The sequence below is a fragment of the Aotus nancymaae genome, unplaced genomic scaffold (genome assembly GCF_030222135.1).
Source record: "Aotus nancymaae isolate 86718 unplaced genomic scaffold, 86718_ANA_hifiasm-v0.15.2.pri h1tg000030l, whole genome shotgun sequence".
Classification (NCBI taxonomy): Eukaryota; Metazoa; Chordata; class Mammalia; order Primates; family Aotidae; genus Aotus; species Aotus nancymaae.
Genome location: NW_026988443.1, coordinates 19738965 through 19764513, shown reverse-complemented (window position 1 = coordinate 19764513; position 25549 = coordinate 19738965). Strand labels below are relative to the sequence as shown.

Below are 25549 nucleotides of genomic sequence, written 5' to 3'. Positions count from 1 at the left end.
TCCCCACACCCCAACCCGGAGGAACTGTAGGAGGGCCCGCCCCGCGCCGTGAAGGCAGAATCCCCAGAGAAAGTGGGGTCAGGGGAGGCCTGCGGATCCTGCTTCCATGTCCCTTTTTTGCCAAGGCCCTGCATTCGCCTGGGGCTCCACGCGCCTGCCTCTCCCGGGTGAAGGGTTTTCTAGGTGCTAGAAGAAGCCCTGTTGCTTTTGCTGATAATGCAGTAGGAATTTCATGGGCCATCACACTGCTGTTAAGAAATTGCATCTTTTAATTATTTAATACCAGCCCTGCATGACGACGGGTCATCCCTAAGGGGTGGGAGTGGGGGATTGTTCTTGAAACCCTGCTGCATGAGGGTATATATTTCACTAAAGTCTTCCCCTTCGTCTCCCCCTAAAGAAATCTTGCTACGATCGCTCTGAAATCTTTTCTTGTTTTCTTCTTCTAATCATGGCTATCGGTTTAATATGAGGCAGTAAGTTTTCGTTTTAATCACAGGGAAGCTACCATAATTAATCTGGCTAGAGGACGGATCAATTTCCTTATCACTTGGGCTTGCAGCAGACATCGATGGTTTTGCGGGGTGTCTGGATTTCCTGGGGATGGGGATGCAGATGTGTTCTCAGGAGCGAGGATCCTTTAGCATCGCATCAGCACATTTGCCAGTCTGGGCTCTGAGCGCTAGAGCCTAATACGTTGGGAATGGAGAAGAGAAGAGACTGACCTTCTTTTCGTTAATCCTGGAATTTTTTTTCCTACAAATACGTAGGTGCAGACACCAGAACACAGAAATATTAACTGCCTAACCCTAGCTGCAGGGAGCCTGGTCTTCTTCCAATAGGACAAAGGAATAAAAGTTACAAAACAAAGGGACAGAGTAGTGGCCAATACTAGAGGCACTCTGAGGCTCCTCCAGCCACTGAAGTTCTTTAAATGTAATCTCTGATTCCAAGTTTTAGAGTTGGCCAGTGGGCTCTGGAATTCAAATCTCTATTCAAAACTGAAATCCAGCCTAGTACAAAAGAAATGTGAGTGCTTTTCAATAGAGACCTGGGAAAGGCATCTGAGAGGCCAATAAACTTTGCTGGAGTAAGAATTATCTTTACATCTTACTTTTGAGACACTGCAAATTAAGACATTAAAATGTCTTGCAGGCATGCATTGTTATTAATAATAATTATTACTATCATTTTAGTTGTTACTTCCGAGTCTGCATAAACTGGGCATTTTATGACATTGTTTGAAGAAAACCACCCTTCTCACCCCTGGGAAAGGAGGAATGAAGACCTGCCTGGAAGGACTGAGACTGGATAATCTGGCGAGGCCCAGACATGTAGATTTATTCAAATGGATGCTTATTGCTTACTAGGAAATTAAGCTTTTAAAATAGTTCTCACTGAAGCAGTGGACCATCTTGATAACTCTTCAGAACTTCCATTACGTTCAGCATTCTTATCAGAACACCAGACAGTAAAACTACTAGAAACCTAAATTCTATTTTCAATTAAGATGCAATCTTTTGTTAATTTGAAAATTTAAAAAAAAAAAATTAGTTACGGCTCAATTTTTTTATGCCCCAGAACTCACGTTCCCTCTGTAGAGTGGTGGCTGTGGCTGTGCATGTTTGATTGTTTATTTGTGGGAGGAGGGGGCAGAGGACAGACTTGGAGAGCGACGCCATGATTTTGGGGAATACGGATCAATTTCATGCTCTTTTAATGCACTTGTCTTCATAATTCATGGTTTTTCTTCCACTTTGAATAGAATTACATGGCTGCTTTGTAAAGATTCTGGTTTGGGGACCCTCATATGGGAAACGCCATGACATTGACCTCATGGTGGTCTGATTTACAATGCCAGTGCTGCACTCCCAGGAGCATAGCGTGTCTTGGAATCTTGCCTGTGAATGCCTGTGACTTATGAAGTGGTAACTTACAAAGTTGGTAAACTTTGATCTGTTATATTTAAATCCGTTTTTCAGAACCATCTAAACAAGATCTGCAAATCTGATTTTAGTCTTTCTTCATTCTCAATACGTTTATTAGGTAGATGTTTGAGAAAAGTAACAAATTCGTTGGAGTTTATTTTCAATATTGATGTTTTCACTTTGATCACAGGCATACTTGATTATTCAATAATAAAACAGTAGACTATATAGTTTGAATGTAGGTAGCAAACATTTTTCTTGAATTGTCAAATTTGAAGAATGACTATGAACTTCCAAGTTTTTTCTTCCTAGAAAATTTGAGCACTGTAGAAATTCACTAGCCAATGATTTAAGGGATTGAAATGTGTTTGGGATAACTTTCTCCCTTATGGAATTGACTGCTGTTTCATAAAAAGTTACCTTATTTGTCAAGAATCCCTATTCTGCTTTTACCAAGAATATGACTTGTCAGCCTTTTCAATTTAAAGTTATTACCTCTGAAAAATACAAAAATCTTTGGTCTATATAAATTTATGATTTAATTGATTAGGGGAAAAACGTCAACAGGTCCGTTAAAGAAAAAGAAAGCTGGAGAAAATTGGACACATCCTGATGCACCAGTAGGAGTTAAGAATGAGGTGTTCCATCGGGATTCCTGTGATAGCCATCCGCAGCCTCCCCTATGAGCAGGAAGAACTAAAGAAAACACACGAGGACCACAATTAGACATCTTTCTGCTATAATTTTATCCTGACATTGAGAGCCTTGTACAACTCTGGAAATGGAGTCCTTCGCGGAAGATTGCACTTTTGGCCACTAGAGGGCAATGGCACCCTTCTCCAGCTTTCTGCATGGAGCCCATCTGCTTTTGAGGGCATCGTGAAAAGGCGTTTTGTTACTTACCAGCCTTGTCTGGCCCTCTCAGGAGAGACCGAATTCAATCTAGCTGTGGTTCAAGCTACTGCTCGAGCAGTTTGTCAGGATTAGCATCTTTTTAGTGGCCGGATCCTGTTACCTTGAGCCTCTTCTTCCCACCTTGGAATTTACTAGAAAGTTGGGAAATCTTGTAACTTGACATTGAGCAGCAGCCGGGGTGGGGGCTGGGCTGCAGGATAAACAAGGTCAGCTCTCACTGAGACAGTGATCTGGGAGGATTTTCTAGATTTTTTTTCGGCAAAAAAGAGCATCATTCCTGACTCCAAGTGGAAGGGAATGGGTAAAGAAGAAAAATATGAGTGAGACTACTGTGATATCATTGCCCGTTCTTTCATGAGGTTTTGAAGATGTCTGCAAGACATTTCTAATTTGCAAAAAGAGAATAGCAGTTTGATCTTCGGTAAACACTTTGGGGCCTAGAGTTTTAATATAACAGTAATGTTTTACTATTTCCTTCAAACCATTCTTGATATTGCTGTGAAAGATCTAACTTTAGCAAAGAGTAAAATTTAATTCAAGATTGTTCCTCATGCACTGGAGTATAATCATTTGATGTTTTTTTCTCAGTGATATGAAAATTATGGCTTATGATTAAATTGCATATTTCAGGCTACACAAATTTATATTTGCTCCTGTTTGATAGTGTCATAAAAGTTCAGAAGGAGAATGCAAAAAGAAACTAATGCTATATTATAATTAAGAGGAAAACTCTATTAAAAAATAAGTACTGTTTTAAGTGGATACTTATTTGTATTTTTGTCTTAACTGAGTACAGTTGCCTCCCTGGTGATTCAGCAACGGAGTTCTTTGCAGCTCTGAGCTGTGTTGGAATGTGTAGACAGTTGATGAAGAAGGAATCGATGCAAATGGATTATGGGAGGGAGTATTAAGTAACTCAATGGAAAGTAAGACGAAGTGTTTTGTAAACTGATGTTCACTTATCACTGGACAGTTTATTTAACTTAAAAAGGGGCAATTTTAAATTCTAAGCACTTGTGACTAATGCACATTGTTAGAACTGGAGGCAAAATTTCATTGTTATTTGGTTTAATTAGTCATGAGACAGTTGCAGAGTTCAGGGATTCTTACTGAGATAAAGCATTGCTCAAACAGTCTGTATAGTTGAGCTTTCTGCTCAAGCAGAAAATCTGGTACATCGGGATATTAGGTGAGACAGGAATGTGAGAGAGAAGAGAGGGAAATGAGGAAGAAACTCAAGAGTGAGAGAGACTGATGATGCTATTTCTCATGGAGGCCAGTTACTGGTCTTTCTCTCTCCCTCTCTATTCCCACCCGCATTTAAGCCACTTGAAAAGCTGAATCTAGGAAGTTGATATAAACAGCTTTAAAGACTACAGTAAACAGTAGCCAAGATCTTATTCTATGTTTTCTGGCACCAAGTGCCCCTCAAACAATATTTGTGAATGAGCAGGGGTTTATTCTCAAAATTTCCTGGTTGATGCAGGTGAAAAAAAGCCTTCACTTTCTAAACTCCACACCACTTCTCTGCCAGAAATCCTCCTGACATGGTCCTCTGCACTGGAATTATTTTCACAAATTAAAGTTAGCTCTCCACCTTCAGCCTTCTTGAAGAAAATGGCCTGGAGCCCGGCTTTGTTCTCACTACAACGATCACCTCACATGGCAACCAGCATGGTAGGGGAGGATCCGCCCTGGTCTTAGTTTAAGACATGTAGAGATCTCATTTCAGCCTTCATTAGGCTCCATCAGTGAGAGCAAACAGTGAGAATTTGCGGTAGAGTCCTTGCTATCAATGCATCTTTATCCTTCTCCATAAGAGCACGGGTGGAGGAAGTAAGGATAGGCATAGCAGGTCAAATTGCTGCATACCCACCCTGCCTCAGGTCTCTGGCAATGTTTAACCCATAAACCAATTCTGGAAAGTTCATTTTTCATCATCCTAGAAGCTTGGACCAGTTATTCAAACTTGGAAGCAACAGTGTCCAGTAGCAGGGACAGGATGAGGGTGAAGAGAATGAGGCCAAGTCATGTATGTACATGGCTAGATTCTGTCTTGATTGAAAATTTTGATTTTTGCTCATCATAGATATTTTTTTCCCACTAATCTTCATTATGTATTTATTTTTTTAGAGACAGGGTCTCACTCTGGAGTGCAGTGCTGTGATCACAGCTCATGGCTGGTCTCAAAGTCCTGGCCTCAAGCAATCTTCCTGCCTTGGCCTCCCAAAGTGCTGGAATTACAGGTGTGAGCCATTGTACTCGGCCAACTAATCTTGATTTTTAAAATACTACATTAAAGTATTACTTATCTTGGTTACTGAGTTTTTAGATGTAGCCCTATATTTTGTGAGTGAGGATTCTTGGCTCCATTACTTGCAAAGTATGTGACCAAGAAGAAACTATATAACCTCCCAAGACTCAGATGTCTTCTTGGTAATGGATGTAGACCCCATAATAATATTTATATCCTAGGATTCTTGTAAAGATAAAATAAGAATTTAGTGCAAGCCCTAGCTCATGATGAGCCTTCAATATGTCCTGGGGTTGTTGCCCTCTCTGAAATAGACTTGGGATTCAGTTTTATGGACTAATGAGAACAGGTAGCAGTTCTTTCTTATAATTATGAGCCAGAAATCTTGCATTGAACATTCGTTTTAGATTGAGTCCTCTTCCAATTAGCTATGAATTGTTTATTAGTACCTACCTTTTTTGAATGATTTCGTAAATTTAAGTGATCCAACCTTCTTCCACTTAAAATATTCAAGAGGCAGTTTGGGATTTGAGATTTTAGAGATGATTACTGCTTTTGAACACTGCCTGCCTCCTTCCTACCTTTGCTTTTTTCCCCTCTGTTCATTTTGCATCGGGTTGCTGTGGTAAGTTACCCTGCAGTAATATCTTACCAGGAAAGTTTGCTAAGCATGCCACGTTGAGATATTCATCACAGGTTTGCTTTCGTTTAAAAGGGGCTCATTACTATTCCAGACTAGCTCAAAAGATAATTAGTCTCTTGATAAATCATCTCTATTTCAATACTATTTCTGTTTGTTTTTCAGGTAAATGTAGTTTGGGATTTTAAGGGGTTTGAGCAGTGACAATTTTAACTCATAAATAGACTGTGGCTGAAGAAGTCCTGGTCTTGCCTTGTGGCTTCTGTCTTTTGCAGGCCCAGGCAAAAGCACAGTGATTTGGCATCACGCTAAAAATAATGGAGTCCTCACCCTCGTTCGGTCCTGAATGGTTTTCCAACTGTTTCTCACCCAGTATTGCAGCCAGGCTGGGCTTTCTAAGGCTCTGGGACCTCCAGGTCATCCTGCCGTTTCCCATCTGCAGCTCGCCAGTGTCATCTGTTCTCGCCCCAGGCTGGCATTCCCTCCTGCCTGCACCTTGCAATGAAAGGGGATATCTGCCTGTATTTGCCCAGGAAAAGGAGGGAGAGAGAGACAACTTTCAGAGACTTTACTGTCTGCCGGGTGCTCTCCCAGGTACCTCATTTAGTCTATACAACCACCCCGAGAGGAAGGTACCCTCATCTCCATTTTACAATTAGGGAAATGACTATCAGAGGGAAATTAAGATGCCTGTCTAAGATTATGAGTCTGAGGAGAAGGAAAGTTGGCTTCCCAAACCTGCTCTGACTCCAAATGTTCATTTTCCACTACGTTTGGTGTGTCTCAAGCCTGGGCCTCCTTTACTCTCTTGACAAGGACACAGTCTGGGCCTCCTTCACTCTCTGGACAAGAACTGACTGCTGGACTCTGAGCTCCTACAAGATCTCAAAGTTTATCCATAATGGGAGCGCCTGAGATCCCCTGATCCAACTCCCTTCTCAGCAGGTTTTTTGTTTTCCCATAATCCTACAGCTTCTTAAATGTCCTGATGACAGCCTGCTAACTACCTCTCAGGGAACCCAGGAGGTGAACAGATGATTCATTGACTCTAGTCATTAAAAGCACTCCATTTTAATGAAGAAGGAGCCTAAATAACCTTTTTGGTAACTTTCTTCCAATAGTTACATTTTGATCCCCCTTCACTTTTTCCTTTTCCTGAAAGCTCTGTAAATATTTGGAAACTGGTATTGGTTAATAGTTAAAACCCTGCATTTATTGAACACTTGGTTAGTTTCAGGCACTGTACTAAGAACATTCTGTAGAATATGAGATTTACTCACAATGCCACATGAGCTAGTTAAGAGTGTCATCAGCATATTACAGTGGGTGGGGGATCATGTATTCCAGCATTCCACTGCTGGTAATCGACAAACCTGGGATTGTAACCCAAGCATCAGATGCTGAAGCTTAGTCAACATATCAGGCTGCTCCCACCATTCCGAGTGTCAGCTAATCTGATGAGATACAGTTTCCAGACCTCTCACCATCCTCATCACTCCCCTCTGCTTCCACTCCATGTTGTCATTGCCCACTTTACCACGTGGCACCTTACATCATGTTCCCTATTGCAGACAGTCTAACCACTTCGAACCTCTGGATCCACTACTTTCTCCAAGGAGGGCTGAACTCCAGGAATAGAGTAGAATTGTCAGGAATCAGATGTGTGAAGTCATTGACTGAATCATCAGCTATTCCAGTCAACCTTCATTTAGGGATGAGGGTTCGGGAGCCCAGAGGGGAATTGGGACTTACCCAAGGTCCCACGGTAATTTCGGGCCAAATGGAAAGAACTGGGCTCTTGTGGCTCTTAACCCAATCTCTTTTCATTAATTTTCATTATCTACAAACAAAAGTCTTTTTTTTTTTTTTTTTTTTTTTGAGATGGAGTGTTGCTCTGTTGCCCAGGCTGGAGTGCAATGGTATGGTCTTGGCTCACTGCAACCTCCAGCTACTGGGTTCAAGTGATTCCCCTGCCTCAGTTTCCTGAGTAGTATGTGCCACGACACCTGGCTAATTTAAAATTTTTGGCAGAGATGGGGTTTCACTATGTTGGTCAGATTTGTCTTGGACTACTGACCTCGTGATTTACCTAACTTAGCCTCCCAAAATGCTGGGATTACAGGTGTGAGCCACCATACCTGGCCAAAAGTCATTTTTTAATTGATTTTTAAAAAATAGTTGTATCTGTGTTCTGATTTCTTTGTAAACATATCATTAGTTCGTTTGTTTATGTAAAGCTTCACCCTCTAATGTCCCTGGGCATTTAAGTCATGAGCCCTAAATACAAGGCTTTATGTGACTCTCTTATTTGGAAGTTCATGGTCAGTCTGGGGTTAGTTCATATGCTGTTTGAAAATACTTTGCAATATGCAACACTTGGCCCTGGCCTTCAGCTCTGTCCTACTTTATAGTCACCTCCTGTTGCTAACTCCATTCCAAGGTTCTGTAAAGAACAGAGTAAGAATGATGTCCTTACCTTGCCACTGCCAAGCCTGTACAGGACACTTTGGCAGGGTTTGGTTTGAAATTCATTACAAACCCATTTCTTCGTCATTAAAATAATGAAAGGTCCTGAGTTAGGCACACAGAAGTGGTCAAATCACAAGGGCTTCCCTTCAGAGAGCTGACAATATTAACAGTACAGAAAATACTAGGCCTGGTGATTAAAACTCAAGGCTTCACAGAGTAAGGGCCCAAAGGAAGCATTAAACTGGGCCACAGGAAGGATAAGTCACATCCAGTTTGGTGATCAAGGGTGGTATGAGGAAGAAATAACAGAATTCTACTCCTACATGGTAGGGAGAGACCACAGAGGCCACCTGGACCAACAAACCCTGCCATCAGGTCCTTGAATCATTACTGCTACGTCCTGGTGGTGGTTGTAGCATTGCTAGTGATATGGACCTCATTACCCACTTACGCAAACCGCTGAGACACTGAGAACCCTCAGTGTTGGAAGCGCTTCCTTCAGCCGAGCCAAACCGTCTCCCCAAAGGTTATGTTCTTTGATATAGCCTATGATGCTATGCAGAATAGATGTAATTCTTCCTCCACATTGCAATTACCATTTTTTAAGTTGTCTTCCAGAAAGCCTTCTCCCCAGTCTTAAAATCTCCACATTGAACTCCCCATTCTCTCTCTGTCTCTCTCTCTCTCTTTTTTTTTTTTCTGTCTCTAGCCTTCCTCAGAGGAAAGGACTGAAGTCAGAAATCTAGGCAGCTGGACTCTAGATTATCAACTCCCTTCTACACACTTCTTTTATTGCAGCCTGAGGCTACATTACATTAGCTTTTATTGCCAGCCACATCACCCAGAGGACTTATGCTCCACAGTTTATTTGTTTATTTGTTTTTCCTTACGTGCTGCTGTTAAACCGCATTTCCCCACCTATCCCTGTGCACATAAGACATGATAAGTCACCTTCAGTGGTGTTAGCACAGGCTCTGGAGTCAGGCTGCCCTGCTTCCAAGCATGGCCCTGCTACTAACCAGCTGTACAAATCTCTTTATCTGCTTCTCAATTTCCTCATCACACTGGGGTTAATATCAGTATCTTCCTTCTAGGGTAGCTCTGATAATAAATGATATTCATCTATAAAATTGTTTAAAACAGCACGTGGAATGGGGTTGCTGTTATTATTACTGCTGTTACTTTTCATACTGCTGGGTTTGGTCCATTGATCCAGTCTACTGAAACATTTTAACATTTAAATCTTTAGTCTGTTATTCAGTATATCTGTCATCTCTCCTAATCTCACGCTATGGGGTGGTTTCCCCGGTCACCAACCTTGCTTTGTAAACAGGGAACAAAGCAATGTCAATGAAAATACCCTGATGGGAGCAGGGACAGAGTCTTGTTAAATAGTATGAGATACTTACGCTTCTATTTGAGTGATTCAAAACCATGGAAGACAACATTCCATGTGTTACTTATTCTATTGAGCACATCCTTGTCATTTTGTTTGCTTGTTCTATTATCTGGGTACTTGGGCACAGAACCATCTTCCTGTGTTTAGGAAGTAACCCCAAGAAGCATCTTTATAGGAGGAAGAGAGTTCCTTCTACTCCAGAAGCCTAAATGGCTAGAGAGTTGATTCATCAACTTTCCTAGAAGCTAGAATGCCAGCTCAGCAATGCCTCCCCGGTGTTTTAAATTTGATTCAGTATCTTACACACCTACCCCCCTCCACACACACACACACACACACACACACACACACATCATTGTCCATGGATAATTCATTCTGGTCACTGTAGCAGTGGCTGTATAGCACCTGATTTCCAGGGGCCACAGAGGTGGTAAAATAACACGTTGCCACCCATGTCCAGTGGGAACAACTGTGGTGCCTTCACTCTTCTTGTTCTATGGCAGAGTCTGGCCTGTGGTTCTAACTGCCCAGGCTTCCTAGGTACCTGGGGTTTTTCTGAGCCTCTTTCCTCAGTTTTCCTGCAAAGACTGTGCTGCCTAAAGTCTATTTCTGTTGCTTTCAACTAAGAAACACAAAAGTTTTCATTTCCCCACATATCCTTGCAGAACTATTATGAGGACAATGTCTGTTGCATTATTGAATGCGATATCTGGCTTTTGATTTCCTCTCAAAGGCTGAATGGAATGCTGAAAGTCAGACAGGTTGAAAGGCTGGAGCAGAAGGAGCTTTTAGTGAACATTGAATAGGCTGGGTGCAGTGACTCATGCCTATAATTTAAACATTTTGGGAGGTCGAGACAGGTAGATTGCTTGAGCCCAGGAGTTTGAGACCAGCTTGGGCAACACGGTGAAACCTCATCTCTACACAAAATACAAAATTTAGCTGAGCACAGCAGCATGTGCCTGTAGTCCCAGCTACTCGGGAGGTTGAGGTGGGAGGATTGTTTGAGCCAGAGGTGTCAAGGCTGCAGTGAGCTGGGATTGCAGCACTGCACTCCAACTTTGGGGGACAGGTCCAGATCCTGTCTTAAAACAAACAAATATTGAATAGTCCAAGTTTCATTGTGCAAATATTGGGCAGGTGTCAGGACCTGGGTAGAAGTCCAGTAATGTAGCTCAGTGGATGAGGTGGTATTTCCAAGGGCAGCTATGGAAGGCAGCATAAGAGCTTGGCATGTGGATGGCAAATGGTCTCTTGCAAGGGACACATCCAGTTCTGTGGGAAACTTTTCCATGGAGCCAATGCAAAAATCTCAAAAGCTAGAATATGTAGGAACTCTTGGCATTGATGGGTTCATGCCATCAATGGGTTCATGCCAAGAAGACCCCCCCATAAGAAGGGAAAAGTGGCCTCAAGTCACATCTTAGCTTCTGGAGGGGACAGTCTACACACCTTCTTAACTGTATAGCCTCCGTGTTGGCCCAAGTATTGGGTAAACAGTGAAAGTTGTCAGTGCAAATAGTTGGGTGAGTTTGAGCAGCAAGGCCATGCAGGTAAAAATGTTCTCTGGAGTTAGTCTCATAGCATCCCAGAACAACTCTTCTGACACACCTTTGAAAGGAATCTGCTTTCCTCTTTCAGGGAGTGAAGTCTGCAGGGGAAGCCCAAGGTCTCAGAGCATCTGAGACATGGTAGCCTGTCTAATGGGTCAGAGAGTAGAACCTTGTAAAGGCTTTGATTTTGTAGCTGAGAAAACTTCTTGCCCAAACTTAACCCAGTTATAACTGAACAGAACTCTTGGAGCCATTCATTTATCTCTCCCTCCCTCCCTCTCTCTCTTTCTCTTTCTTTCCTTCCTTCCTTCCTTCCTCTCTCTCTCTTTCTTTCCTTCTTTCTTTCTTTCTCTTTCTTTCTTTCTTTCTTTCTTTCTTTCTTTCTTTCTTTCTTTCTTTCTTTCTTTCTTTCTTTCTTTCTTTCCTTCTTTCTTTCTTTCTTTCGATGGCATCTGGCTTTCTCCCAGACTGGAGTGTGATGGCACCATCTAGGGACACTACAACTTCCACTTCCCAAATTCAAGCCATTCTCTTACCTCAGCCTCCCAAGTAGCTGGGATTACAGGTATGTGCCACCACATCTGGCTAATTTTTGTATTTCTAGTAGAGACAGGGTTTCACCATGTTGGCTGGCTGGTCTCGAACTCCTGACCTCAAGTGATCTGCCTGCCTTGGACTCCCAAAGTGCTGGGATTATAGATGTGAGCCACCATGCCCAGCTAACTTCAATTTCTATGTGGTAATCCCTGTCTGGTCATCATGAACACAAACCTAGATCACTAACGAAAGATGACTAATGAAACATTGGTGAGGCTCTCTAGGCGGCTTAGTAAAATATCAGTAGTAATCAACTTTCCATTGTTCACTTTTTAAAACCACATATTTAAAGTTTTTTTTTTTTTAATATTTATTTGACAGCAGCAGCAAAACTACATTTAAATCGAAAGCCAAATTAGAAATGAGGATGAAGTGCTTCATTTATGCAAACAATTCTAAATCTCAATACTTTGCCAAAATATTTCAGTAGTAAAGGGAGATCTATCTTGAACAGCTTCACTTCACTCTCTTCTTCAAACACTGCTATAGTATAATATATAATTTTTATTTTTATTATTATTTGGGGGAGCTTAAAAAGCATTTTATAAATGGACTGTCACTATTAGTATTATTATCTTAGAGTAAAAATTGCGATTTAGCAGTTAGAGCTGGGGACAATTCCAAGTAACGCACTGGTGATTCTTGTGTTTTATTCATCACCATTCTTGCTGCAAGCATTGCAGGGAATCTTCAGCTTCAGCAGATCTCAGCAGTGCATTTGGGAGCATTATTCAGGAGACTAATGCAGTCTGAATTAATGCAGGTTGCATCTTTGAAGTGAGGAATGGATCACATCCTGAGGCATCATTTTAGCTGTTCCCTCCCTATCACCCCCACTCCTCCTGTGCCCTGTATCGCAAGCCAGAGAATCAACGGTTTTCACTTACGGAGAGACATGACTACTGTCCTTTCCTTATTGGGTGCATAACTTCTGTCTCATTTCTCATGATTGGAGAAAGATCACCTGTCAGCAAGTTTGTGGCCAATTGCTGACAAATCTTCCCTAATAGGCTGCCCTGTGATTCCCTCCCTCCAGGCAGATCAGCCTTTGCAATGCTGGCATTGCTGATAAATAGCTGCATGGCCTTGAGAAAGCCAATTAACCTCAGTTTCCTCATCTGTAAAGTGGCCTTTTGGGTCCTTTCCAGCTTGAAAATGGCCTGGCTCTCAAATCTTCCTCCACAAATCACTTGGCATGGCACTTTCTAACCATCGTTTCTCAGCATTCTGGAGGAGGCATCATGGAGACAAGCACACCTGGATGTGAAGGCACCGGTTTGCTTTGCCCAAGCAGAGTTTATAAGCAGAGGGTGATAGTGAGACACCATTGTGAAACCCTTTGTGGGATACTTTCAATACCAAATTTAGAGCTTTGGACTTTATTCCCTAGGTCCCAAGGAAGTTTTACTGGATTTGAAGCATGCTTTATTAAATGATTTCCGGATCACATTGAAAGGAACTGATAGAGAAATTTTAAACAGAGAAACTCACAGGGAAAGTACTCCTGTGAGTACCCTCTGGCACTCTCTTCCCTGGTAGAGAGGATGAAGCCAGCCCTAGGGTGGAAGAATTGTTGTGATAGCTGTTGTGGACTGAGCATTCTGTGCACACATGTGTTCAACATGTCCCATGAATTTTCTCAGTCCATCTTCAGGACAATCTCAGTGAGGTAGAAGCTATAATTATCCATTTATAAAATATGCAAATCAAGGCCCAGGATAATTAGGCAACTTTTCCCAGTGTTAGGCAGCTAATAAGTGGATGAGCAGTGCTTTGTGTCAAGAGATCCTATGTTCTTCATTGCTCTGTTATAGGGAGACAGACTTAAGATACTTTCAAGGGTAGCTCCATGAGACTTCCTGCTGACCACTGTGAAGTGCTTACTGAGGGCCCAGGACTGGGCCTCCCATGGGTTATCTCATTTCATCTTTCCAATTCCATAAATGGGAGCCTGAGACCACATGGACAGCTGCAAATGATTTAAATTCAGGACCTGAAAGATCCAGAAACCTTTTCCCATGACTTTTCTCAGGCATACAAGATTGATGGATTCTTGGCACTCTCCCCACCAAGAATTATTTAAGGATGACACTGAGTGCTATGTTTTCTGTGATGTGCTCATAAAACTTAAATATTTAAAAAGATGTGTTAGGCAGAAAGAAGTTGTGTTTCCAAGATCCATGTTCTCTCCTGAGAGTTTGGCTTCTGTCCAGCCCTGGCACAAATGAAGGGAAGATGCCACCAAGAGTGTCATGACAGAACATTTATCTTGCACCCAGGATTTACAGTTTGTTTCGAAGGGTTGTTGAAAGAAGATGTACACATTCAGTGTTTGTCCATAGATAGATACTATACACTGTCTGTTATGCAGCCTTAAGAGCTTGTATGTTGCATGTCAAAAAGGGACATAAAGCTTCTGCAATGCATATTAATAAGAAGCAAGATTTCTAAGAGATAAAGAATAATGTGCACTGAATTTTAGGATGACATTAAGAGACATGAAGTGTGGACTCAAGTTTCCTCTTTTATAGAATAAAAGGATTAGAATGGAACATTTCCTCCCTACAGTAGAGACCGGGAAAAACAGTTGAGCTCTGTTTTAAAAAGTCCATGAAGTTTTGGTCACACTGACTTGGTCCAGAGAATACATGTATTATTCTCCTAACACAGCTCCTGGGGTGCAAAATTTTATCTGGACAATGAAAATCAAATTGATGGTAGGCTCATGGAAACTCAGAACATAGTTCTCAGATCTGGCAAAGAGCTCCCTAAACCTGACCTCCAACTCGTTTAAATGAACAGTTGTGAAAACAAAGCAAGTAAGAAAAGCATTGTGGGTAGAACTGTGAATTGATGAAATTCATGGAAATGGCATCACTCTTCAAGAATTGCCTGTCTTTGCTTAATATTGAAAGACATTGATACTATTTCTGGTATTGTTCAACCTGTTTTTACATTTGCATGGGAAACAATTCGATCAACATTTCTTTCTGAAGATGGTCTGCTTGTGAGAGAGTGACATTGATTGTATCAGCTTGGCCCACTGAGCATGCTTTCACCTTGCAGGGCTGATTTGGATGCAAAGCAGGGAGATCTTGAAAACATCAACTTTACCTGCATTATTGCACCTCCTTTCAAAGCTCAGTTGGGTTTACTATAAGGCAACACTGAAAATGCTATTCATGCACATGCTTTCAAATATGAGAAATTGTGCTAATCCAACTTTCATTTTCATATCAAATTGAACAAGAAATGAGTTTTTCAGGAACAATCATGTCTGTTGCAGCGGTGTCAGGTTAGATAGTCAGAGAGGGATGTGGCTGCTGCCCTGGGAGGTGTGTTGTATTGTGGGAATGTGTTGATGGAGGTCATCCAGTAGGCTAGATCCAAGTGCACCCCCTGGGAAACTCATAGGGATTATAGCTAGCAGCTGGCTTGCCCCAGCTGGGAATATTCCCCAGTCTCCTTCTATATTTAGTTCAGTCTCTTCCTAATTCTCAGTGCCTTTCTGGGCCCCTTACAAAAACAAGAACGCTAAAGCCTTTTCAAAAAAACAAATACATAAACAACCACTACCACCACCAAACCCAACCTTTATATAAATAGTTCGATCTTTATGAAATGTATGTTTTATATTAAAAACAAATATTGTAACTTGATGCTAGCACTGCAAATGTGGGCAGAGAGATTCAAAGCCATTTGGAGAAGAACTGGGAGGATCTCAGATATTTATTATACTGGCGATGCAGGAGCTGATTTTAAAGCTTTTAAGTTATCTGTAAAGCCAGAATTCTTTTGGCTTTACATTTAATAAGTTAACTTATGAATGTATTTTCCCCGAACACTTAATTCTTATGAGATCGAGACTATTACCAAGACAACAGAATTTGCAGTCAGCTTACATATTTCCTTGTCTTTTTGGGTCTTTCTTTTGAACGAACAAATGGGGTACAGAGTGATTTAAATCTTATATCCTTCACAACAGCAATGTAAATGGGGATTATTCGTTGATGATCTTGGTATACATTTCACATTCGTTGTCTCATTCCATTCCCAGGATAACCATAAAAGACTGATCTGAATAGAGAGCAGAAAGCGCAGTACCACAGAGGTTTAGACCCAAACAGACTCCACTGCCCCCAGTCTTTTGTCGTGGCCCTGTGTATATTACAGGCTTCTGGGTTTTTTTTATTTTGCTTTAATTTTCTTATCTCTACCTTGGGGTGACAGTGGCCTCCACAAAAAGCCAAGTGCATAGTGGGACTTAATAAGTGCTATCTATCACCTTGTGAGTTAGAAGTATAGCAGTATTTCTGGTCTGTATAGAGAAACAGATTCAATGAGTTTATGCATCTTACTCTGGGTTATAAGGCTAGTTAAGTGACAATGTGGAATTTGTCTTCAAGTTCAGTGTTTCCAAACCTGTTTGTTCCTTTCCATTCCCTTTACTTAAGTTGACTAAGCTATTGCTGCTCTTCTGAACCTGACTTTCACCTGGGTATAAGGAAGAGAATCTTTCCTCTGCTTATAAAGGTTTCATGCTTCACTTTTAAAGGAAATTGGCATAAATAATACTTTCTTTCCCAGCATGAATCACATTTGCATACCTCTGAAAGTAAGAACTCAATTTTCTCCACCAAATCCTTTGTTTTTGAGCTTTTATATGTTTATAATTATAATTTCATGATAACCCTTTAACCCAGTGCTGTCCAATAAAAATATAATACAAACCACAAATATGATTCACATATTTAATTTAAAATATTCTAGCAGTCAAATTAAAAAAGTAAAAGGGAAATAAATAGGTGATACTTATTTTAATAATTTATTTTATTTAAGCAAGTATATAAAAAATATAATGCAATACAACAGATTATAACATAATATAAGTTACTGGTTTATAATCAATGTAATATTATTAATGTGACCTTTCATTTTATATATATATTTATTTATTTATTTTAGAGATGGGGTTTCACCATGGCCGGGATGGTCTCGATCTCCTGACCTCATGATCTGCCTGCCTTGGCCTCCTAAAGTGCTGGGATTACAGGCGTGAGCCACTGCGCCCAGCCTATTTTTTATACTGTCTCTAAATGTGGAGTGTTTTATACTAACTCATCTCAGTTGAGACTAGACACATTTTAAATGTTCAGTAGCTGTATGTAGCTAGTGAATACCTTACAGATAGTGCAGGCCTCAACTTCTGAAGGATAAATTTTTATAGATTTTTAAAAAACTACTATTGGTGAAGGAGATACTGTTGGGCATATTGTCATGTTATCTAATTCATCTTCAAAATAACCCTATACTACCATCCCTATTTTTCAGACAAAAAAAAAGTTACAATCAGATTATGCAACATGCTTATCATCGTATAAGCTAGTAAAATGCAGAGCTTAAAATCAGATTTTGCGTATTTCATCTCCCCGTGCAGGCCTCTTTCCACAATACCGTAACACCTTAATAATGATGGTGATTATTGCAATGATGATGAAACAATAATACCATTAACATACCAATTCTGTTACCACCTGGCATCCGTGAATTTATAACACTTTCTCTTACATTGTCTCATGCTTATTCTCATTTCATACACAATTCTTTAAAACATGTATTTATATTCTAAATAAGCATCTAGCAGGTTGCAAGATCCAAAGCTAACCAAGAAAATGTGATAACTCAATAAACCAAGCTGCTTTCAAGGCCCAGGTTATCCAGGAAATCATATTCCTGTGAACTTTGGAGAGAGTTTCAGTGGAATGCAAAATATATGAGCACCGAGGAGGTGTGCCGTGGTGCTTGGGCCACGTGGTAGGCACCTGTGTGAACATGCAGGTGCAGGCGCTGGGTGGAGGGTGACCAGAGGAGGACACAGGGAGATGGGATGGCTCCAGGTTGCAGCTATTGTGGGTGAATTGATAGACAGCAGTAGAGAGCCAAAATAACTTGACAGATAATGCTCAGTTTTTATAATGCCTCCATACTTTCAAACCACAGCTGCTGAAGCCATCTTCTTGCATTTTTTTGCTCCATTGCTTCTGTCCTGAGTCTCCACCCCAAAGCTGGGTTTAACAGAAGGATCCATACTAAGGGGATGGCCAAGAATAGGGTATTTCTTACCTGCAACCAGGGATAATCATGGCTGGAAGTCTCAGAACATAGCTTTTGTACCTAAGATCACTAAAAACAGGACAGAATGAGCTTTCTGCCAATCAGGAAGCTGCAAAGAACTGAGACTGCCTTCCTTGAGTTACCAGCCCATCTCTGAGGCCATTTGCTATGTCCTGTGAATATTCTGAAGAACAAAACTTGGGTCCTGTGTTCATCCTTGTGATTGACAGTGCACTTGAGACAGGAAAAAAATGAGGTTTACTGCATAGGTGCTCAAAATTGTTGGATGACATGAATAGATGAGTGGATGAATGAATTAACATTTGGCTTCCCTAGATCTTCCTTGTGTTTTAATTATTCCATGTCTTCTGTTGTATTGTCTACACTCCTTGGGAGATCATGGCACCCTATAATATAAGACTTGTTATGGTACAGCTGTCTATGTGCTGTTCCTAGGAGCAATGGATTCCATAAGGCTTAGGTTGGCATTCCATTTCACAAGTCACCATACCCAGTTTTATTGGATGGGTGAATGAAAGGATTAGTAGGTGACTGAAATTACAAATAAATGCATGACTAAGAATATAAGGCACATCTTTAATTTCAGGTTCTCTGCTCAATATGTCAAATATAATATATCAGAGATCTAAAAGTGACCTTGAAGGCCATCTTATTCTTACCTTTTTAAAACAGATTTAGATGCTGGTATTTAGAATAATTTAAATGATAAACACCCCCCACCACCACCACCACGAAATCACATGACATAGTAGTGACAGAGATTAGAAAAGGACTTCAGCAATTTTAATTCCTTGAGGTTCACTGTTCATTACACAGTTTCTTATCTTCAGTCGCTATGATATTCCAGAGCCAATAGGAGACATTACAGGGCATATTAAAAATAAAGACAGAGGCGGGGCATAGTGGCCCATGCCAATGAGCCAGGCAACTTGGGAGGCTGAGATTGGAGGACTGCTCGAGCCCAGGAGTTTGAGATCAGCCTGGGCAACATAGTGAGACCCTGTCTCTAAAAACAAACAAGCAAACAAATAAAGAAACAAATACCTTGAAGACACAGCTACAATCTGCAATTCTTTAGCATCTCATAGACAAATGAGGGTAATTTGATAAATTCCCAACAGCACATGCATTAGATACCCAGAGAAGGAGAGTCACTCTGGCCAGCTGCTCCCATATTTCTTTGCTGCTGGAGTAGTATTTGAATATATCATGTAACTAGACTAGGTTTATCTTGCAGTAGTGTCTGAAGATGTTAACTCTAGCATGTTGTTCTGTCATCCCTTAGTATCCAAGGAACTTAAGAATTAACAGGGAGAGGGATGTGATAGCAACTGGTGACAGCTTATTTACTACTGAATGTCTCATTACTCCTGTTATTTCCCTGAAGATACCCAGTTGGCCAGTTGGTTCTTCCAGCTGCTGCCCTACCCAATTTCATGGCCTTCTCTTCATAGTTGATCTATTTTGAGAATTCATTTTCTCCATTGGGTTGAATAAGCTGAGTATCTGGCAGAAAGGAAGAATCAATAAAGGTTGCCATCCTTGTGTTAATCCAATAATCCAAGCAATCCTAGGCTGGGTTTGAGTGGTTCATCTGCTCTTTTTGATGGTTTCTGGTTAGATTGTCATTCTAGCAAAACTTTGTTATTGGGCAAAATCACAGGGAAAACCAATTTACAGACTCAATTTCTGAATTTCCTGTTATTTTTCAAAATATTTTAACTTAATTTTTCTGATCAAAAGTCCCCAGTAGTGGACTGGAAGTAGAGAATATGAAAGAATTTCCATGTGGGGTGGGGAAGATGCTACTTTTCTGTTCTTTGTTATAGGACTGATTACATAGGTATGTTTCCTAAGAATTCATAGAGCTGCGATTTTCTTTGTGTATGTTATACTTAACATTTTTAGAAAACTAAAAAAGTGACTACTACTGATAAAAATAATAATTTCATGCCTATAACAGTGCTGATTTTGCCCCCAGAGGACATTTGGCAAGATCTAGAGACATTTCTTTTGCCACAGCTTGGGAGGGAATGTTGCTGGCATCAAGTGGATGGGGCCAGGGATGCCACTATACCTCCTGCAGTGCACAGGACAGCCCTCTGCAATAAACAGTGATCTGACCCAAAGTGCAGGAGTGCTGAGGCTGACAAGCCCTACCCTAGAGAATGAGGGTCAGTCTGAAAGAGTCATTATTGAACAGTCATGACAATTACCATTTATGGAGACTTCTGAAGTAGATAGGCCATGTCTTCATTTTGCATTTGAGGAAACTGAGGCTAACAGAAGCTGATTTGTCTAGCATGACCCAGTTGGGAATCCAGGTCCCCAGAAGTCCAAACCTTGCTCTTTACAACACATATATTATTTTGCTTATTATGATTTCTCCAGCACAAAGAATTTTATAAACTTACAAATATATTTTTCTCAATAGCTGAAATGAGTTTTTGTGTGTGTCTATGTCTGTGTGTGTGCGTGTGTGTGTGTGTGTAAAACAACCAGTTAAAAGGTAATAACGAGAAGAGGTTTTAAAAGATGTTATCCACATGGTCTTCTGCAATGATGTCCTTATCAAAACATAATAAAAGACTACTGTGAACTATTTTTGCCAAGAACTTGTCAAAAAAAAAAAATCAAACTGAAAGCATAGTATTCTAGTTATTGAATGAATTGAAATTTGACCTTTGGATACAGGTAAGAAGACAACTGTCATTCAAGGGAGTTAAAATGTGTGTCTGGTTGTAGTCAGGAGACTGGATAGCCTCTTCTAGTCCTTGAGTAAAAAATTTTCCGAAGTTTCCATTTGTAAATATTAATATATACATAGGGTCTAGGTCAAAGTTCAACCAAGGGAACAGAACCAACAGGATACACACACACACACACACACGCACACACACACTAATATACATAAATATTTGTATATACCAAATTGCATATATTTGATATATATATACATGTAATACATACACCAAATCTATATATTTGGTATATATACATGTGTGTATAGAGATATATGTTATATATATGTATATATAATATGTATTATATATGTGTGTATATATGTGTGTGTGTGTATATATACACACACACACCATATACATACCTATATATCTATAGATATATACACCAAAAGGTTTGTGGCAAGGGATTGGCTTAAGCAATTGTAGCATATAGTAATCTGTCTGGGCTGTTATAACAAAATACCTTAGGCTGGTTAGTTTCTAAAGAACAGAAATGTAATTGCTTACAGTTCTGGAGGCTTGTAAGTCCAAGATCAAGGCACTAGCAGATACTGTATCTGGTGAGGATTCATTCCTCATAGATGCCACCATGTCAATGCATTCTCACACAGTGGAAGAGGCAGGGGAGTGCTTTTGATTCACTTTTATAAGGGCTCTAATCTCTTGGCCTAATCTCCTTTAAAAAGCCCTACCTTTTATTACCATCACATTACAGATTATGTTTCAACATATGAAGTTGAGAGAGCTACATTAAGACCTTAGCACAGAGGTTGGCTGGAAAAATTCAAAATCCATAGGGCAGTAGGCAGGAAGGTCAGACTAGACCTCTGAGATGAGAGCTGACCTTGCAGTCCGTAGGTGGGATTTTATCTTTATCAGGGAAGTCTCAGTTATGATCTTAATGCCTTTCAACTGGTTGAATCAGGCCCATCCAGATATTCTAGGATAATTTTCCACACTTAAAGTAAACTGATTACAGACTTGAATTACATTTCCTGAGTGCCTTCATAGTAACACTTAGATTGCTTGGATTATTATTTAATCCTATAACTGTGGACAATAACCTAGCCAAATTAACACATAAAACTGATTATTATGCCTAGTAAACTCTATCTTTTTCCTAATCTAGAAGTTACTTTAGACAGTGGAGTAGGGTTATCAAAAGACACCAGTGTTAAGTAACATAAAGCACATTGTTTCTCTCAACAGTGAGAGGATAGGTGGCCATACCCACCTATCCAGCTGTTCTCCAAGATTAGAGGTATCTTTGTATGCAACCAATACTTGTAATTCTGTCTTGAAACTCACAGTGACGTCATACAGAGAAGCAATGTTGCGGACTGGAAAGAGGGAGGAGGGAGGCAGACCTGGAACCAAACCCTGGCTCTGCTATTTAGAAGCTATATGAATACACCTAAGACCTACCTCCATTAGAGGTAGTAACACGCAACTTCACAGGTTCTGGTAAGATTTACCTGAAACAGGTTTGTGCAGTGTATGGCAATATAGATACATTCCTGTAAAGAGATACGCATGTCTTAATTTCTTTGTGCTGCTATAATAAAACACCACATACTGGGTGGTATATAACCAAGGGAATGTTTTTTCTCACAATTCTGCAGTCTGGGAAGTCTCTGGATCAAGGTGTCACATGTTTGGTGTATAGCAAGGGTCGGTTCCTCACAGACGATGCCTTTTAGGTGTCTTCAGATGACAGAAGAGATGGAAGGGGTGAAAAGAGGTGTATTTCCTCCTTTAAGTCCTTTGGTAAAGGGATTCATCCTTTCTTTATAGTCCTCTGTTTGTAGTCAGTATCATTGTGTCTCCTTCTGGGAGGAGGCTATGAAACCGTGTTTAAGAAACACAGAGAGGAATATAAAGGAGAGGCTGGGACTAAGACAGGCTGTTATAAATTCCATGAAAAAGTCACTGGCTGAGATTGCAGTTATTGAACTGGACTGCTATGCTTGGGTTCCCATTTGAATTAGGCAACCCTAGAGATGTGTCTATATATACACCTGCATATTTATATGTAAATACATATATACTGTGTGTGTGTGTTTGTGTGGTTTCCTGTTTATTTTTGGGTTATTGTTTAAGGTACTGATTTCTTTATTAGACTCTTTGGGAGAAATTCTACTGGCATCAATGTTTTGTTTCACCTAGAAAGAATGCAATTTTATTTTCTGGTGGTTTTATAACTATTGTTGTTTCTCCAGTCGCTTTGGCTTGCTAGGAAAGAACACTATGTGTCATAGATTGTGGTGTGCTTTAGAGTGAAGTACTTTGCTCCAGCTTACAACCTTCTACTTTTACTTTCCCTTCATCTTACTTTCTTTAAAACTTCCCTTTGTTTAAATCTTAGTGCATTGCTGGTATTTATGAAGGCCATTTCAACTTCTCTTAAGAACAGGAAAGGCCTTAAATAAATGGGCCGGGAAATAGGCCTTAGTATTTGAGCTCTTCAGATGGCCAATCATTGGGAGTTCAATCACCTTTCTTCTGGAGGCTTGCTCAGAGCTTTAGTTACACCCCATCAAAGAGTAATTTCTTATTAAGGCAGAGATGGTCCTAATATTTATCCACGGAGCATATATTCAAATGATAGACTTCTTGCTAGTTAATTTTGCTTTCATATTTTGACATTCAGTGAGGCCTTTCTATTTATTGTTTTTAATGTGTGCATTATAGCACATATAAGAACATACTGAAATATCCGTGTAATCATATCCTTCTCCAGACTGTTAGCATTTTGACGGTAGGACTATAATGATTTTATCTCTGTATACCCCATCTCTACCACTGTGAATATCACATAGTAGACTATTTTGTTGGGTGAACGGATGCTTGCTAAAATGGCTGCTGTGTACGTGTGTGTATATTTGTACATATATACACACTGCTATTATTTGAAGGATCATGTCTCCTTCAAAATACATGTTGAAACATAATCCTTAAAAAGTATTAAGAGGTGTGGCTTTTGGGAAGTGGGTCAGAGCTGCTGATTGCTCTAGACCCACCCTACTCTTCAGAGTTTATTAGGCTCAGAGGCACTGAGAGCCTTGAGTTCTGGGCACTTCTGTCACCCATCTCCTTTTATAACCACAGGCAAGAAATTTTCCTTTTTAGCCTCAGTGTTTGCATGCCTAGTAGTGGGTCACTGTGCTCCTTGGAGTCTTTGGGTCTCAGAAACAGTGAACAGGTACAGCATCCAGGGTGGATTTGTGGCCTTTAATACCCCCCACCCCGAACTCTTTAAAAGAAAAGAAAGGAAACTGAACACTTCGGGAGGCCGAGGCAGACAGATCAATTGAGGCCAGGAGTTCGAGAGCAGTCTGGCCAACATGGTGAAACCCCATGTCTACTAAAAATAGAAAAAAAATAGCTGGACGTGGTGGCACATGCCTGTAAACTCAGCTACTCAGGAGGCTGAGGCAGGAGAATCACTTGAACTCGGGAGGTAGAGGTTGCAGTGAGCTGAGATCGTGCCACTGCACTCTAGCCTAGATGAGAGAGTGAGACTCCATCTCAACAAAAAAAAAAAAGAAAAGTTTTGTATTTTTGTAGTTACTCTAAGTTGAATGAATTTGTTAAATAGTACAACACATCACCACCTAAGTGACTTGACTTCAGGGTTCTTTTTATTTATTTATTTTTCTTTTAAAGAAAGATCAAGACACTTTTTTATTTTCTGGGAAAAGTCCCTCAAGATGAGGAGGAACCTCAGTGTCCCAGTGAAGAGTCATGGGTGAGACAAGGAACCTGTGATTTGCGCTGAGTTGCAAGAGACACAGGAGACATCCAGGCACTAGGTGAATGGACACCTGATACATGGTCTGGGCTTGGCCACTTGGCTGTGGCCATGTTCCTCAGCTCCTTTGTGTCTCTGGTGTCCCCATAAATAAGCAGAAGATAGTAATAGCCACCCCATGTTTATTAAGCTCGGTGTGCAAGTGGTACTAAGAAATGGGTTATATAGTGCCAACAACAGCCAAGAATAGAGGTTTCTATCAGTTTAGCCCAAAGCACTTCTGTCTCCCTGGGCTGGATGCAATTGAGGTCATCTTTCTGGCTTCTGCTCTGGGCTGCGAGGTGGCATCACCGGAAAGCTGTGGAAGGAACATTGGCCTGGAAGTCCAGCATTTTTAATTCTCATCTAAATTCTGTCACTTTTAGTTAAAACTTGGGCAACTAGTTTTTCCAATTGGGATATCTGTTTATGTACTTTTTAAATAATGGAGCTAAATTTGGTGACCTCTAAGAGACTTTTTAGTTTTGAGGGGCTCCAGTGTAGCAATCACTGTGCTGTGGGATGGAGACAAGTAAGTGATGAGGACAGACCCTGCCATCTATGACTATGACATTCTATGGGAAGAGGCACAACATCTATGACAGGACAATCTCAGATTGTGGTATTTGTCCAAAGGGAAATGAACAGAGTCGTGTAATAAAATAAGAAGTGAAATGAGTTAATGTAGACCTAGGAGACTTCTCTGGGGAGGTGGCATTATTTATATCCCTGGGACAAAGAGGGAACTTGATAAATAATTTTCAAGATACATTAGGCAATTGAGTGAATGTTTATTGAGCACATACTCTGTTCCTGACTTTAAATAGGAAACTGAGGCTAGGATATGTAAGAAATCTTTAAGAAAGGCCTATTCTAGAGAGGGAAGAGGCACACAGAAATAAATATCCTTCTTCTGTTATAACAATGGTAGTCAAGGGATATGGGGCTTTCAGGGACATTGATGTGTCGAGATATGATCAAAAGCATTCACAGAAAATGAGTGTTCAAATGGAAAATGAACCACCAATATTATTATTATTATTATTATTATTATTATTTGAGACAGAGTTTCACTCGTTACCCAGGCTGGAGTGCAATGGCGCGATCTCAGCTCACCACAACCTC

General features: G+C 40.5%; 1 protein-coding gene across 1 annotated transcript in view; it reads left to right on the top strand.

Annotated features, from left to right (window-relative positions):
- Positions 1-25549, top strand: part of LOC105728043 (uncharacterized) — a gene marked incomplete at its 5' end in the record, with an annotated part of 112378 nt that overhangs the window by 1055 nt on the left and 85774 nt on the right. The window lies entirely within an intron of this gene.